This window comes from Sander lucioperca, chromosome 13, assembly GCF_008315115.2.
Source record: "Sander lucioperca isolate FBNREF2018 chromosome 13, SLUC_FBN_1.2, whole genome shotgun sequence".
NCBI lineage: Eukaryota > Metazoa > Chordata > Actinopteri > Perciformes > Percidae > Sander > Sander lucioperca.
The window spans coordinates 28,484,650-28,503,341 of NC_050185.1; the positions used below are offsets into that span (position 1 = coordinate 28,484,650).

An 18,692-nucleotide genomic window follows, 5' to 3' on the forward strand; every position below is an offset into this window, starting at 1 on the left:
TGGTCATATTTACCTGTTGAATGGATGGCTGCTTTGACTAATGACTGCCTGATTTTTCATTTTCTTAACTCCCATTTTTGCAAGGATGGTTAGCGTGAATTAAAAGATACAGAGATGGAGGGAGGAGGAGGAGGAGGAGGAGGAGGAGGAGGAGGAGGAGGAGGAGGATGTGAGCGAGTAGATGAAAAATGGATAATTATTGAAAACATCCACAAATCCTCGGTAGGCATATTTCAATTATGCAGGGAGTTTTTGTTAGTAGTGATAGATAGATGCATCCATACATACCTACATACATACATACATATATACATACATACATAGATGGACTTTATAAATCCCAAACTGGGAAATTACTGTGTTACAACAGCAAGTTAAGGACGTACACACATACTCACTCACACACATACAGAATAATATACTAGAAATAATAAGACAGACAGACAGACACATACATACATACTTACTTGCTTACTTACATACATACATACATACATACTGTACATACATACATACATACATACATACTGTACATACATACATACATACATACTGTACATACATACATACATCCATACATACTGTACATACATACATACATACATACATCCATACATACTGTACATACATACATACATACATACATACATACATACATACATGCATACTGATATAGATGGACTTTATTAATCCTTAAATTACTGTGTTACAACTGCAAGTTACAAGGACATATACACATACTCACTCACACACATATAGGAAATACAAGAAATATACTAGAAATAATAAATAAGATAAAATAAAATAAGATACCAGAACAGTATAAAAAATACTACTGCAAAAATATACTTAGAGGAATGAAAAGAATGTACATGTATATACAAATGTAGATTAGAACCTAAATACATAGTATATATATATACATCAAATATGTATAATATTAAATATAAAGGGTGCAAGTAGCTGAGTAGTTGTTGGGAGTGTAGCAAAAGTTTTAAAAAAATCCCCCTCTCACTCCACTAATGCTCCGCCCCATTTCGCTGTACCAATCTCTCTGAATCCAGTCCGTCATTCCTCTCTCCCACAGCACCGTCTGTCTCCCAGACAGTACAAATGAATGAGGTGTCGCTTGCATGCCACTTCAAAGTGCATTTAAAGCCGTCTGTTTTATGTCGAATGTGAGTAAAGTCGGGAATATTTTCCTGGCAGTTCCTGGGATCGAGCTTTTTCAACTGAAAGAAACCCCAGAGTCACGAGAGTAGGACGTATGATCGGTGTTAGGTTTTGTCAGCAAACAGATGCTGCACGAGAAAATGCATCATTCTAATTAACTTACAGTTGAACACCAACAGTCTGATGGGGCTGGTGAAAAGTATGTGTGACTTAATTGTGGCGGAGGATTGTGTTGGATCAAGGTTTGGAAAGCCTGTGTGAGGGAAATGAGAAAGAATGAGTCCAGGAGTGATTATACCATATTCAGAGTTGATGCTTTTGCTAATGTCCCACTTTAGCACAGTACACACATGGGAAACTACCCCAGAGTGTGCCAAGACAAAAAATATATTTACAGTGTCATTGCCCAGAATGCTGAACTAAGCAATATCCAATTCAATTCAATTGTATTTATAATGTCAAATCACTATAACAGGAATGATCTCACTCACAGACACTTTACAGATAGCTCTGATTGCTCTGTGCAACTGACCGCAACTGATTTTTGTAATAATCATGAACTGGCTTCCCAGCATTGTTTGTTGTCCTTCTTCACTGATGGGATATTTGCAGTTGACATAAAGTCAGACATGACGGGGGTGCAGCGGGACTCTCCCTGGTGTCAGCAGTCTTCTGGTCACAGCTGGTCCTGTGTAATGAGTCCCTCTCATCCAGGACTTCTCTGATTTGTTTCCAAAAACCATTTTCACCCCCTTTCCTCCCCTACCTTGACCTTTTTTCTCACTTTTCTCTCAAACTATTCTTTCTCTGCAGCCTATTGGGTTTATCTGTCCACCTGCCGCCATTTTGATGAGTAGTGATATCCAGAGTTGGCTAAAGGTGTGTTTGTTGGTCACTCCACTGCCTCTACGGGAAGAGTGGATTGAATTGGCAAAGCTATACAGTACTTATCTATTATACTGTACAAGTGCTAAGTCAAAAATGACTCCTCCAAACCCTGACAAATGGAGATATGTCTTTGTTTGTTCAAGCAGCAAAATACGGCCTTTATTTACGTTTAGAGTATTATTTATGACGGGAGCAAAGTGGGAAGTAAGGTAGTCTATATCCTTGACGTTCCACTTCCAGGATTGCTCCGTTGCCGATTTTACTCATTTAGGCCAGATATCTGTTGCCTTGGGCTTCCTTTGTGTTGGCCTTTTAAACTCCGGTGGATTTCTGAGGACTATAACTGCTCCTAAGATCTCTGCAGGTTAAATCCAGACAGCTAGCTAGACTATCTGTCGAGTTTTCTGTTTCACGACTAAAACAACTTTAGAACGTACACATTCCACCAAAACAAGTTCCTTCTCGAGGCTATTTTGCAGCGACACTGAGGCTTTTCCCGGCACTTAGCACCGCCCAAGATGATTGTGATTGGTTTAAAGAAATGCCAGTAAACAAGATCACGTTCCTGTGGAGGAAGGTCTGGCAAAGCAAGACTAGAATTAAGGTGACGAAATATAAAAGCGCCAAACTTCCAAATTAGGAGGTAGGTTTTGGGTGGTGGATGGGTCAAACAAACACAAGACTTTCACCCAGGAGACCGGGATTCGAGTCCTGTTTGAAACTAAAAGTTAACGGCAAGTTTGTTTTTAACTTAACAAACTTTACGTAACGTAACGTCTGATTTTAACCCAAAACACAATCTTTTTCTAAACTTTAAGTAGATTTAGTGCCTAAACTTAACCAGACTGCAACCGTGGCACGTTTTTTTTTTACTTTACGAATGTCATGTTCAGAGTAGTCGGCCGGATGTCCGTCACCTTCCGCTTTCTTGTGTTGGCGTTCTAAACTCCAGTGGATTTCTGAGGACTATGGTTAACTGCTCCTCAGCTCTCTGCAGGGTAAATCCAGACAGCTAGCTAGACCATCTGTACAATTTGAGTTTACTGTTGCACGACTAAAACTACTTTTGAACGTACACATGTTCCACCAAAACATGTTCCTTCCTGAGAATATTTAGCAGAGGCACCGTATTGGTTTAAAGAAATGCCAATAAACCAGAACACATTTTTCTAACATCCCGGAATGCTGTGTGGACTAGCCAGACCCTCCTCCACAGCGCGTTGCAGGAAGGTCTGGCAATGCGAGACTATGTTTAGCATCATCTGCATAACCGGAAGTGAAGTGACGTCTGATATGAACCCAAACCACAATCTTTTTCTAAACTTAACCAAGTAGTTTTGGTGCCTAAACATTAGCAAACTGCAACCATTTCACAATATTGAAGACATGTTTAAAATTGCGACCTTTACCTTCAAAACCGCGACCGACGTTCTCTGGTTTAGATATAAGGTCGTATTTTCGCGACCGCTGGGGGCGCTAATTTCTGATACTCTCCCTTGGTTTGTAAAGGGTTAGGACCAAACGACACATATCGTCATATGGTTTGGAGTATGCCTGGCAAACTCAGTTCCTTGTCAGGATTCAGGTTATTCTGAGTCACTCACTAAACTGATCCGGGTTGTGCGAGTCACTTGAGTCACTTGAGTCAGTATTGCTAAATCGCCAAGGAAACTCAGTCCTACTCGCCACCTCATGCAGCTGCTCACAGGAGAGCCATTTAGTCACAGGAAAGAAAGCATTTTGAGCCAGACTGTTTATTTATTGTCTTAACTTAGTGTAGCCTAAGCAATATATAGGCTGTCAATGTAGACATAGAAACAGTAAAGGAGAAATGCCCGTAGTGAATAAATGAATATGTTTGTCTCCTAATTTTGATATGCTACATCTATACACCAAACCTATAACCTATAAGCATGTTATTTCAGAAGTGAAAGAATGACTTTTGTTGTGGATTTGCTTTTCAACCTGACTTGAGAGACTTCACTCGCTCGACTGCTATAGATCCACTCACGACAACGTAGCCGCCTGATTTGCGCGACTGACTGACTGACTCACTCGAGAACTCATGAGTCATTGAGGAATCATGAGTCATCATGACTCATGGGTTCTCGAGTGAGTCCCATGGTCTGGCGAGCTTGCAATGTTTCCGGCTCTGAGTCTGCGGGTCGGGAAGTTCCTATAACCTGGGATATATCTCGGATTGTCTCTCTGCTCACTCAGTCGCTTGAGTTGACTTGTGGAGTTGTGGTTGCCTTCGAAATTGTAAAGCTTTTGGCAGCTAAGATGGCTAGGACTAGTAGTAGCTAATGTTGCAAGAGGTTTGTGTGTGGCGCTGTTATCATTTTAGATTGAATTCTAGTAGGACTCAACTGATCCGAGTTAATGATACTAGAGACTCGCGACTCATGAGTTAATTTAAAAAGTCCGGGTGCGTCACGACTCAAACAGGTTTAGTTTGGAGGACTTGTTGGACAAATGCCAATGTCTTGAAAATGCATTCACGTGTGTGTGATATGCTGCAGTGAAGCATTTACTGCCAAGGTAGGCGGCACAGAAATACCTCAGGAAGGTAAAGCTTTTCTTGTGTTTAATCCCTGTTGTGCAGCACATACACACATTCAGTTTTTTTGTCTCATAATGCAACAATACCTACATTTCAGCATTTCCTCCCACTGTTTTCTATTACCTTTAAACTATACATCAGGGGAAGGTGCGTATACATACATTATCAACATTCCCCAATGGGGGTTCTGTTTATTCCAGCATAATTTATAGGAGGGCTTTGTGTACCCAAACCTCTTTTTTTCTAGCTTTCATGCAGCACAACTGATTTTACATTGGGGGTGAAATTTATATTTACAAACATGCCACAAAATAAGTACACATATAACAGTTATTAAGCAGAAGATGTGACTGCATAGTGGTAAACCAAAGGTAGGCTGTCTGGAGCAGCAAACAAAGGGCCCTGTATAAATGTAAATGTCCCCAAACAATTCAAAATAGCCCTCACACTGCTTATTTTGCAAATTAGACATAGCCTATAGGTAAGGAAAATTAAATTAGAAGATAAGATAGGAGGAAGGGCTGTAAACCTAAAGATTATACATTTCTTGACAGTTAATTCCCCCCACAAGTGCGGCTGCTTTTCTACTGCAGCATACATGTTTGCTCTGTTAATCACTTGTCCTGTGACCGCCTTTGAGAAAAAATCTGAAACCAAAAAGGAGAAATTTGCTCTGCTGTGCCCTGCTACACCCCGTGAAGCCCTGCAGTGTCCTGCTACGCTATGAACTACTACAACTATTATTTCTAGTCATAGTTCCATTATCTTTATTGTGACCATTATTGCCACTTTTCATCACACCTCCAACTGACACCGTCAGACGCCGCCTACCAAGAGCCTGGGTCTGTCGCAGGTTTCTCCCTAAAAGGAAGTTTTTCTCACCACCAAGGTTTCTTCCTAAAAGGAAGTTTTTCTCACCACCAAGGTTTCTTCCTAAAAGGGAGTTTTTCCACGCCACTGTCGCACTAAATGCTTGCTCTTGGGGGAATTACTGGAATTGTTGGGTCTTTGTAAATTATAGAGTGTGGTCTACACCTAGTCTATCTGTAAAGTGTCTTGAGATAACTCTTGTTATGATTTGATACTATAAATAAAATTGAATTGAATTGAATTGAATTGAAATTTATATTTCAGACTTTTTGGTTTCATGATGGCACCCCCTACTATTACATCCATTTCGATAGAACTTGATCACGATCGCACGTCTTTTAGAAAAGAGGAAATACACTCTAAGAAATATCTGTGTATTAACAGTTTTATGACTGTACATTTTAACAGAAATTGTCCATAGAACGAGATTCACAGTTGTATTTATGTTTATTTACATTTCAAATTGCCTTATGGGACCCTTATCTGTGCTCCGACAAGGACCCCTCTCTCCCCCTCTATCACTCTTTCCAGTTACTACCATCAGATGGACGGTACAAAGTTCCTCTGGTCCGGAAACACATTTACCAAAAGTCATTAATTCCCTCTGCTATAACCACTCTGAACAACATACAAAAGACACTGTAAAGCTGCTGTTTTGTATTTTTAAATGTATGTTTTAAATGTGTGTTTGTATGTTTTTAAATGTGTGTGTTTTTAATGAGTCTTGTCGGAGGATTTCTGTCACTGCTATCTATCTATCTATCTATCTATCTATCTATCTATCTATCTATCTATCTATCTGTGCTTTTATAGATACATTTGCTTGGCAAAAAAGAAGGAAAAAAAAACAGGTGAGAAGGTTAAAAGACCTCTTCAGGTTTTTTCTCAGACTACAAAAAACATCCAATGTGCTCCATGGCTAGCACCTCCCAGCTAGAAAGTCCTGTTTTTTAATTATTCTCCTAAATATGAATAAGCAGATGCAGATACTAGATGGAGATAAGTACAAGTAGTTACATCCAAGCCTCTTTAGAAAAAAGATAATCAAGAAGCTGCTCCTGTCACGGCTATCATACAGCAGTCCCAGTCAGCGGTGATTCATGACTTCAGGCTTTTGTCCAATGGACTGTAATGTGTTTGCAATAGTGCGGCAGCGTCCTGTCACATGCCGTCAGACATATCGGGGGTTGGAGTGAACATCCGCTTTGTCCTCGCACTCAAACGAGCAGGGTTTGACTGTCGCTGTGAGTCAGCGAGGCTTCAGCTATGCAGCAGAACATTGCACACAATCCTCTAATTTTATAAACAGTACAAATCTTTGGGGTTGGAGAGTAGCATTTATGTGTGTGTGTGTGTGTGTGTGTGTGTGTGTGTGTGTGTGTGTGTGTGTGTGTGTGTGTATGTGTGTGTGTGTGTGTGTGTGTGTGTGTGTGTGTGTGTGTGTGTGTGTATGTGTGTGTGTGTGTGTGTGTGTGTGTGTGTGTGTGTGTGTGTGTGTGTTTTCTGACAGTAAAGCTTCCTTCCTACTGTTAAAAACTCCCTCTTAATGAATTTTTCACATATTAGTACCACAGGCAATTTACCCTTGAATGCTACACATTAGAGCAAAATTAACATTTAACTGCAGCACTCAACACATTGGTTCCTTGTGACTTCTGATAAACAGAGAAAAGCATGAATTATCCAAACTGCTTGAAAAAACAACCTATGGAAGCTGTTTTCAAAGGACAGTCTCAAAATAAACAACAACGCTTATGTAAAGATAGAAAAGCAACAGTTCTTGGCATACATCTCTGCTGTACTGTCTGGATAAAAGCGCTCAATGGTGTTTTAAGCCCCCAACGTGTCCTTCCAGGCAGCGCTGCGGCCATTGACTTCAAGGCACCTAACCCTAACCTTAACCATAACCATAACCCCTGGGACCCTCTCGAAAACGAGATGGTACATCTCAAGGGGTTTATCATCAACATAACCATAACCATTGCCTAATTGACTTCAAGGCAACTCTGCGACCATTGACTTCAAGGCACCTAACCCTAACCTTTTAAGGAGGTTTTTAAGTGTTTTATTCACACCAGTGGTCCTCTTGTGCCCGTGCCCCTCGCAGCGCCCATCCTGGGCATTGCGTTTTAACCTAAACCTAACCATAACCATAACCATTGCCTAATCGACTTCAAGGCAGCGCTGCAACCGTTGACTTCAAGGCACCTAACCCTAACCTTAATCTTAACCTTCGTTTTAACCCAAACCTAACCATAACCATTACCTAATCCTAGTGCCTTCCAGGCAGCGCTGTGGAGGAAGTTCTGGCAATGTGAGACAGTGATAAGGATCCTTTGGGAGCCTCAAGTCACCTTCTCTATAGGGCACGCGCTCCTCCAGATGGATTGATCCATCCCACCTCTCCGCTACAGGGAACTGAATAAAGCAGAGGAGCCCTTATTAAAACACTCCAGCACTCATTTCTTCCTCTCATGGCCTCTCGCCTGCGGCCATGAGCTACCTCTTCTGACCTGTACAGGTGCTCCGGTCGTACTCTCTTGCCAAAAAAGAAAGGAGCTAATTTTGACTCGAGGCTCTTGCTTTGAATTTTTACGATGTGGAATGGAGAGACTGAGGGAGGGAAATAAAGTCTCAGATTCTAATTAAGGGGAGTTTTGAGCGTCCCAGGGAGGGATGATTATAGAGAATAAAAGCTTTTAACAAGCATGGCATAAGGTAATCCATCGCCATCAGCCACCACATCCCCCATCTGGAAGACAATGCAGGCAGTAAAGGATGCCCCGGGCATGTCAGATTGATTGGCTGGAATTCAGCAACAGCACAATCAAACTGAGAGCCAGGACTGTCGGACCACCACACACATAATACACTGGGGATAATGGTGTGTGTGTGTGTGTGTGTGTGTGTGTGTGTGTGTAGTCTAATGTCAATGCTGGCTCTCACACTGCCTGTTTGCAATATATCTGAAGAATGTTTTGCTTCTTTTTTGGGCATTTTAGGCCTTTATTTGATAGGATAGCTGAAGTTGAACTTGAAAGCGGGAAGAGAGGGAGAATGACATGCAGCAAAGTGCCCCCGGTTGGAATCGAACCTGCATCGATGGCTCAACCAGGTGAGCCATCCAGGCGCCCTGAATGTTTCACTTTTAAGACTTCGAAACGCTTCTGTCGTCTTTAATTCCAATAGCAGATCAATATTTTGTTGTGTTGCTCCAAAAAAATATCTTTAAAGGTCCTATGCTATGCTGCTTTTTGCATGCTTTTATATAGACCTTAGTGGTCCCCTAATACTGTATCTGAAGTCTCTTTTATATAGACCTTAGTGGTCCCCTAATACTGTATCTGAAGTCTCTTTTATATAGACCTTAGTGGTCCCCTAATACTGTATCTGAAGTCTCTTTTATATAGACCTTAGTGGTCCCCTAATACTGTATCTGAAGTCTCTTTTATATAGGCCTTAGTGGTCCTCTAATACTGTATCTGAAGTCTCTTTTATATAGACCTTAGTGGTCCCCTAATACTGTATCTGAAGTCTCTTTTATATAGACCTTAGTGGTCCCCTAATACTGTATCTGAAGTCTCTTTTATATAGACCTTAGTGGTCCCCTAATACTGTATCTGAAGTCTCTTTTATATAGACCTTAGTGGTCCCCTAATACTGTATCTGAAGTCTCTTTTATATAGACCTTAGTGGTCCCCTAATACTGTATCTGAAGTCTCTTTCCTGAAATTCAGCCTTGGTGCAGAATTACAGCCACTAGAGCCAGTCCCACAATGATCTTTCCTTAGGATGTGCCATTTCTGTGTCTGTAGCTTTAAATGCTATTGAGGAGGAGGGGCAAGGGGGTGGGTGGTGGGGGTGTGGCCTTGACCAACTGCCATGCAAGCCATGATGTCTCTCTCTTTCTCATGGGCGGGCCAAATTCTCTGGGTGGGCAAAGCAGAGAAAGGGGAGGTAACCTTTCCCCTTATGACGTCATAAAGGGAAGATTCCAGATCGGCCCATCTGAGCTTTCATTTTCTCAAACGCAGAGCAGGATACCCAGGGCTCGGTTTACACCCATTGCCATTTCTAGCCAATGGGGGACCATAGGCAGGCTGGGGGAACTCATATTAATGTTAAAATGTTCATGCCATGGGACCTTTAAACCAAAAACCTGGCTCCTAAACAAAACTACTCCCACCCCTTTCTTAATATCAATCAAAAAAACCTGTTCCGATTCGAAGTCCACTGATTATGGCTTTAAAATTAAGTGATTTTACTTTACTTTCATTTAATAAAATCTGGTGTGACACTTTATTACTTAATACTAACTCTAGTTAGTTAGTTAAAAGTGAAAACTTTTTGGAGGAAAAAAAAAACTTGCAAAGGATTGTAACATTAAGATTCAACAACACACCTCTGCAAAACTAGGATTCAGGTCTGTGTCACATTCAAGTCAGAATCAGCAAGCTGATGATATTTTGAAGTGTTACCTGGTTACATGTCTACATTTGAATAAATGCAGGAATACGATGTGCCAATAAACATTTGTCTTTTCCAAATCATTACTGCATATCACAATTCACTTTCTAAACTGGGAGAGAATGCAGATTGGGCAGAGTTGTGCAGCCAAAGTTGCATCATCAAATGTCTGTACTACAATTACTACAATTGTTTATTTATTAAACCTTCATTTAACAAGGTATAAGTCTCACTGTGATTAGAATCACTTTTTAATGGGGGGCAGCATAAAAGCAGCCATAAAAACAGGCATAAATAGGGCAATAATACAGTCACATTGAGTATATAAGAGCATAAAGATAATTTTTGTTCAAATTTACATGAGGACTATGTTTCTCAAGTGTGCATTCAAATACATTAGGAACATAAAAAAAAAACATTGCACTAAAGTGCTACTTTCCAGTTACAGCTGGCTTGAGCATCCATTGCACATGGCTGATATAACCCTTCACCTGCATGCACTGGCAGTGGATTTGTTTAGAGATTTATTTTGGTGTTTGGTGTTTTAAGCCCCCAAACGTCGTCTTCTAGGCAGCGCTGCCTGGAAGGCACTAGGATTAGGCAATGGTTAGGCTTAGGGTTAAGGTTAGGGTTAGGTGCCTTGAAGTCAACGTTGGGGGCTTAAAACACCATCGAGCATTTATTTCATTCTCACTTTAGATGTCCATGCAGGTAGGCTGATTATCTTGCAAGAAAGCAAATTCAACCATTGGAAAAGGCTTTGAATCATCCGTTACACCACATTAAATACATTGCAGATATTTTTCTGACCAACATATCCAATGTAGGATTTCCTTTCAATGCAGTGTTGTCAAACAGAGTGGGATTATGGAGTGGGTGACACCACGCTCTTAGCCACTTTGAGCTGCTTTTAAGTCAGTATGAACAAGACCGAGAGTATGCATGCTTAGAATGGACTCATATGTGGGTTTCCAGTCTAATGTGCCAATTTTAAGATTTTACATAATTCATAAACATACTGTAACATGACAGTGCAGGATTGGATAAAAAACAAGTCCTGTGTTATCTTTCACCTACATCCAAAGCTTTTTACTGTGTTGTGAATGCAGATTTTAGTATCGGAGTATATCATGTATGACTTTCGTGCAGTGGGATGTGTTTAGATATTATATAACATATGTTTAGAGTCAGTAAATAGAGGGAATTCTAGCAGTGTCCACATTGTCAAATATATATATATATATATATATATATATATATATATATATATATATATATATATGTGTGTGTGTGTGTGTGTGAAGTTGTATTGGGTTTTTAGTAAAAAAAATTCTCCCTGGATGCATGTCTCTAACCTGGTGGGAACAGCTGATGTGTTTTAAAATGCAGCGACAATCAGCCACACTATCTGAGATCACTGGATGTCAAATTGAACGTTGTTGGGCAAACTTCAATGCAAACATGCATCGGTCCTATCTCAGTTACTCTTAACCACAAAGCCGATATTTTTAAATCCTTAACTTGCTAATTGCCTAAAGTTGACAATAATTTAATCATGGGGACGACACCCATTTGGAAAAACCAATTTTGCTGATGGTGCCAAGACCTGTTGGAATAAGTATATTAATTGGGATTCTGACTGATGATGTGGACGCACACACACACACACACACACACACACACACACACACACACAGTTTTAACATGTTATGTAACCACATTTTTATTGGTTACACACACACACACACACACACACACACACACACACACACACACAGACACAGTTTTAACATGTTATGTAACCACATTTTTATTGGTTACACACACACACACACACACACACACACACAGTTTTAACATGTTATGTAACCACATTTTTATCGGTTTACCTTCTTTCCCTTTTGCATTCATTATATGGCAGACATTACATATGACAACCACGTAACTGAAATACTGAGTTGAAATTGCATAGCACATCTACTGTACATCTATTCCCTAAGGTATAGTCATATGGACATACATTTACATTCACATAGTGACATGGAATGAACAATAAATGGTGTTAATAATACAGAAAAAGAAGCACATTGGTGTACTATGCCCTTCACATACACACAGTTTTACTCAGCTAAGGACAGCAGAGTCGTTCCTCCGGCTGCTATAACCCTACGGAAGAGAACTGAGACTTTTATGCATATGGCAGTGCCACTGTAGATAACAGCATCAGAGGGCTCACTTCATAAAAAAAAGTGCTCCATGTGAAAGGGATTCACCAGGCAGAATTGTAATGCAGAGGATCCGTCTGGCCCCGCCATCGCTGTGTTCAAGTGGTTTTGTTCCTTCAAAAACTCTGCGTTCTGTAATAGAAGAAAGGACGAGAGCATCAATGATGGCGGCACAATGTACGGTGGATGAAAAATAAACTTGTTAGGAGTTATATGGCTTTTGACTTTCATTTGTCCTCCGGGGTAGAGCTGATTCACAAATTAATCTGTCAGTGGTTCATGCCTGATGCATGAGGCTGTAGGTTTGTTAAAACCCACAGCCTGTTTCTGTGCTTCACTAAAGTGGATCATTCATCTTGTGTTTCTAGGCCTGTTTCGTTGTTTGTTGTTTCTATGGCTACCTGGCTAACTGTACAACATCAAAATCAAGATAGCAGACAGCTATACAATTTAAAGCATTAATAGTAATACATACTTGGTCATGAAAAGCGGTCCTCATAGGGACAAATGCTTAATAAAAGACAGCAATTTCTGCAGCAAATGTGTTTTTGGATGAAATGCAATATTCTCTTTTTTTCTAACCCTAACTCACTGTCATTGTTTTGTCCTCTGCTTAAAACATACAAATATGTGCAAGGTGTGACAAAAGGTATTCTCAGAAATGTTTTACTAACTGGGGTAGATGTAGAAGAAAAGTAAGGTATATCAAAAAAGCAGACCATCTTCACCCAGAAAACAACCGTATAGGTCGATATGTGCATGCAGCTCATATCAAGTCATATTTGTGTTTGCTGTTAGGTGGCTAAGGAGAAAGGTTGGGGTGGTGAAAACACATTTTTTTGCAGGTCTCTCTCTTCCTCCAAGATAGCCTTACCTTCCCCAATTATGTTGTCCAGCTTTCACTTTTCCCCATCTATCTCTCTGTCTTTACTTTCCTCTATTCTCTGTCTGACTGCCATATTTCCTCCTCTCGCTCCCGGGCCAAAACACCATTGGATTTCTCTTCATCTCTCTTTCCTGTCTCTCTGTCTTCCTGTCCACATTATTGGCTGTTACTTCAAAAGCCCAAGAGTGTTAGAAAATCCACAGTACATTTAAAGCCACAGTATGCACATTTTTTAGTCTTGCATTGCCAGACCTTCCCTCCACAACGCTGCGGAGGAGGGTCTGGCTAGTCCACACAGCATTCTGGGATGGGAGAAAAAGGTGCTCTGGTTTATTGGCATTTCTTTGAAACCAATCACAATCGTCTTGGGCGCCTCTGCAAAATAGCCTCAGGAAGGAACTTGTTTTGGTGGAATATGTGTACGTTCAAACGTTGTTTTAGTCGTGCAACAGAAAACTCAGATTGGACAGATAGTCTAGGTAACTGTCTGGATTTACCCTGCAGAGATCTGAGGGGCAGTTAACCATAGTCCCAGGGTTCAACGTTAAGGTTTTTTTCTCATTTTTTAAATTCAACTTGCCTGATGTATTACTGGCCCCTATGCAAATAGTTTTTCTGAGAAAAAAAAAAGGAGAAGGTGGCAGGTGGGTTGTTATAGTTACTTGCCCAACGTGGCGTTTTACTTGCTCCGGGCCATCGGGCAAACCATATTGTTGAACATATTGTATAGTCTTCATAAAGAAAGAAGGTGATGGACATCCGGCCAAGAATGTGGGACATCCGGTGGAATTTCTGGCGGCACCTGAACAATCCCGGAAATTAACCATCGTCGATATAGACAAGCGCATTTTCGACTTGAGACACACACAAGTCCCGCCCTCTTCATCTTCATTTTGTTCTGGACCCGTCGCTCATCGTAGAGCTGAAGATCTTTGCCCAAACCCTTCGGATCCCGTCGGATTCAGTCTTAATTTCTATCATTTTACAGGGGCCTGGCTCGGGCTTGTGCTCCGGGTTGTGCGGTAAATGAGCGGTCAGGTGATGCGTTTCGATTAGCGCGAAAATGGATGCTGAGGAGGTGAAACAGAGACTGGCCTCTGGAGGACTTATTTTATTTCTTTGTTCCAACTTCTAAGTGGCCTATAGCCTACGTTAGTCATGAATAAATTATGTTAAAAAATGTATAAATTACTCATTCTTGACAAAAGGCAAAAGAGCTGTGTGCGTGTGCGCACATTTGAATAATGTCAGGCTGTAAACGGGTTCGGGCTTTTAAAAAGCTGTCAATCTAAATGTACTCTCGGTCCTTGTCAGGCCTAACTTTTAAGGCCCAGTTACAGCTCTAGCTCATCGTGCCGCTCACCTTGACAAGGCTGTCTGCCTTCAAAGCATGTCGCCGGCTGCCGTGGTAACCAGCATCAGTGAGGCCTCCACAGGCACACGAGGACACAGCCAGTCTACAAGAAACAACAAAGCTGACATTCAATGCTGTTGACTGGGTCTCGTCTGCAGCGTGCTGAGCTCGTCTTCCATCTGTTTTTAAGAAGGGTTTGTTGGCAGTTGTGATGGGCTTGATGTCTATCTTTGTGATGGGAAAATGGTTTGGAGCCTTTCAGGTGTCAAAAGCAAAACATTAGTGAATCATTCAGCTAAATGCAGTCTCTTCAAAGGTAAATCATTGTAATAGAATTGTAATTTTTTTCTTTTTCTTGACAAGTTTGGGTTTTTTTTACAGCAAAGAGCAAGAATCATATTGTCCATACAGATTTCTCAAAAACATTCATGCAACTTCTCTAATAGTGGGTATAGAAGCAGTGGGACGTTGTTATCTTGCTACAAAACCTGGTCCTTTGAGATTTATGGATGGGTCAACCAACAGTGTGAATGCTACGTTCAGACTGCAGGCAAAAGTGGCCCAAATTTTTTTTGGGGGGTCAAGTGACCAGACTTCTTCAGAAGTAGTGTGAACACTCAAATCTTGCCCAGATCAGATTTTTTTTAAATCAGATTTAGACCACTTCCATATGTGGTCCTGAATCAGACCCAGGTCGGATTTTTTTCAATGCGGCCGCAGTGTGAACAACCAAGGCGGGTTTGATGCAACTTCTACGTCAATCTACATCGACATTTGTCACAATTATGCGCCAGTGGGAGTTAGCCCTAGACACAGACAGTAAAACTAAAAACTTGACTAGGCCTACAACACGGAGAACAGTGACGGAGCAAGTCAATGGAGGGAGAGGGAGGTGTTAGACCTAATTAGTGTATGCTCATTAATGTTACGGCTGCCATTACACAAACATTTTCAAATAAAAGCGAAAATGCTTACTTCCTCCATAACCTCCCTAACTTTAGTGCAACAGCGTGCTGCGTCTGATGGTGTTGTCATTGTTCTTTTGATCATGCGGGTCAGTTCGAAACCGCACACAGTTCACACTGGAATCTGATATAGGCCACATTTTAAAAGGTAATGTGAACAGCCAAACAAAAACTTGGATCTGAGCAAAAAATCTGAATTAAGCATTAAGACTTGCGGTGTGAACGTAGCCTTTGATAACAAACTTTGCATTGCGTGTATGCTTCGTGCATCACGCCCTCCATTGTGCTCACCACACAAAAATAACGACATGAATGTGTCCTGTACACGAATCAGTAGATTCAATAACGTGACCATTTCACAAGCTGCCATGAGACTGGGCTGTTCTCTAGCACATTGTGTTCTTCTTCGTGTCGCCTGCAAACACCCCACTGTCCCTGGATGAAGGTGAAATGACAGGAACCGCGCTGTCAGGTTCATGTTTTTTTCCCTGACTTAGGTTGTGTATTATTTAACACGTTTTACTCCAACTTTAGTTGACTCTGAATCCCCTCAAAGGCAAAATGTCATTAGTGCACTTCCTGTTCCCCTTGGGAGGCATAAGGCCATGACTTGATCTGTGCGTGTGGGCATGCAAATTTAGCCTAAGGGTGCAGTTACCTTCAACTTTAATGTGTTTACACACCCTTTACAGAGCTGCCACGCTCACTTTCGGAAAACGGTTCATCCGTTTGTAAAAATTCATTCTGGATTGTGTTCGACTGAGCTCGCTGACATCTGAAATCTACTGGCAAAGGTGGTGAGGCTGTCATGTGTTTCCTCCTCTCATCTCGCAAATGTTAATAGCCAGCGTGTGGCACGGTGCAAGCTCTGGGCTGCTACATGAAGGTCTGATGTGCTACACACCTGCCCTTCACCCTGATCTCATCATTACAAATACCATACATCATTATTACAAACACACACACGCACGCACGCACGCACGCACGCACGCACGCACACACACACACACACACACACACACACACACACACATAGGACACACTACTTCCTGCATTGGCACTGGGACGAAACATGTAGAATCATCCAATATGGATGTGATACCTAGAGATAGCTAGCTCAGGGAAGACAACAGTACAGCAGTTTCTTTTCAAGGAAATGTCTTTTGTGAGCAGCTTCCAGCTGAAAGTTGTGGTGTGGTGGTGGCCCAAAAAAGCTTTAAGTTAACTAAAAAAAAACGAGGTTTTAGTGAGCCCAGAGCTAGCACTCACGGCAGTTTTACAGCAGGGGTACTCAAGAAATCACAAACTATAAACCGGATTTTATTCAACGGCGGTTCAATATGTTATCTAACCCATCTATTTCAACGAGACAACAAAACTGTTCAAACCAGGAAGTAGCTCTGCAAGATCTAACATGATGAACTTGTATGTCCTGTAATTTTACTTCAAATGGCCTCCAGTATTTGGTGTACAGAAATATGTCCAGGGGGCTTCATTACTGTTCAATCCCTGCACTGTTCACTTTTGCACTACCACCACTGCACACACTCTACCATAGCACCTTACCATGGCCATTGCATCACATGGTCAGTCCATACCAGACCTTTGTAATCACTTCAGAAATTGTTAACTCTTTAAATTTATATGAGTGATTTTTAATGTATGTGAGATATATGTGTGCATGTGTGTTTGTTGTGTTATGGTTGTCTAAGCTACTGGAGGCCTAAAATTTCCCACGGGATGAATAAAGTATCTATTTATCTATCTATCTATCTATCTAGCTAGCCAGCTAGCTAGCTAGCTAGCCTACCTGATTAGTTTTGCTTTGCAAACAGGCGCGGCGACAATGGACGCAAGGGGGCGCTCGAGCATCCCCTTAGCACGCCCTATGCGCCTCCTGAAAATATCCTCTAATTTTTTTTAAATGTAAATGAAATTATTTTGTTTAATCTAACGTTTGTATGAAAATGAATCCAACTAAATGAATCCATATTGAAATATAAATAACTGGGGTAATTTCATACGCATCTGACAGTTAACCCCGTATTTGATTGGTTGGATAAAGCTCATGCGTCAGAGAGAGACGGTTGGTTTGGCTCAGAGCCATAGAGATATAGATGTCTTTCTCTATCACTCTGGTTTGGCTGTACACTGGGCTGCTAATAAACCAAAGCTGCGCTAGCAAAGTTCGGACGAGTTAGCTAGCTAAACTACACGTTAGCCAAGAGTAAAACGTGTTTGCTCGGTGGCTGTGTGGCATGTTCTGGCTGGTTTTGTTGTTCCGTTAAAACGAGAGGGGCTGGAAGTCGACTTTGATGCAGAAAAAAGTCACACCATTATGGAGTAAGTGACGATAATCTGTCCGCTGAACTTCACCTGGCAAATCGCCGTTTTTAAAGAAGGAAAAAAAAAAGCAAGTGGCGACGTCGACGCCTTTGCGTGACGCACTTGTGTCATTGTGTCATTGGGGCCATATCTGGATGCTTTACCAGATTTATTCAAGCTGGTGTGTGTATATCTTTGACATTGCCTGTCACATAAGCTGCAGGCGAGCTTTTCGTGCCTACGTCGGCTAAAGACGTAGCTACTTGTGGAACAGGAGTGATGAAGTGAGAACCAGCAACGTGGCCCTGCTGGCCTGGCAATCCGCCCCATGGCAACTAAAGAACTGGACGAAATAATCCAAAACATCACATTGTTCTTCTGTGACCGGTGAGTACACATTTCTTTAAATTGGCTGATAGCTGTCAATTAAGGACCTTGTTGTTTTTGTTTGGACAGTTTGCATATTGTACCATCGTTAATGTGTGTGCCAGCTCATTGTGTTTTTGTGTGGTTGGTAATGCAAATAAGCCACGTTACGTTAACGCTATGCGGTTTGTTCATCCTTGTCAGTGTTGCCATTCTGTTGATAGTGATGGTTGTCCAGTTAAAGTGGTGGTTATGTGCTGGCTACAACTTTTATTCAGTTTTATGGCACATATCTATGCATAGCAGTGCATGGCTGCATGCAGCAGTGTTGTGTCCGCAGTCGGTGTTGTCGTTCTTGTACAGTCACAGTGAAGCATACATTCCTCAGCTCATCTGAAGTACGCGCATGCGCATAACGCTGGTTTGAGCAGATATACCTCAGAATTAAAACACCAGACCCTCATTTTATGGCAGTAAAATGTAAATTATCTATAGTTTTTCAGGACAAAATGTTAAGTACCTGCTTATTCAGTTCCCCCATAGCTCCCCCACCCACACTTATTGGTTAGTAGTAGTTAGTAGTAAACTAACACGTGGCCCACAGAAAATG

General features: G+C 41.4%; 1 protein-coding gene and 1 long non-coding RNA gene across 4 annotated transcripts in view; one reads left to right on the forward strand and one right to left on the reverse strand.

Annotated features, from left to right (window-relative positions):
• The window catches only part of sgcd (sarcoglycan, delta (dystrophin-associated glycoprotein)), a 375,763-nt gene that overhangs the window by 20,698 nt on the left and 336,373 nt on the right, over positions 1-18,692 (forward strand). The window contains exon 1 of one of the 3 annotated variants that reach the window (XM_036008801.1): positions 17,948-18,103. The exons of the other annotated variants lie outside the window; for them this stretch is intronic. The gene's annotated coding sequence lies outside the window, so the exon portion shown is untranslated. Of the gene's footprint in view, positions 1-17,947; positions 18,104-18,692 lie in introns of those variants that run through there. 3 annotated transcript variants of the gene reach the window in all.
• On the reverse strand, positions 1,084-7,645 carry LOC118496578. The gene is made up of 4 exons (XR_004899168.1): positions 7,530-7,645; positions 7,110-7,115; positions 1,946-1,952; positions 1,084-1,093 (listed from the first exon to the last, which is right to left on the reverse strand). It is a non-coding gene; the product is annotated as an uncharacterized LOC118496578 (long non-coding RNA).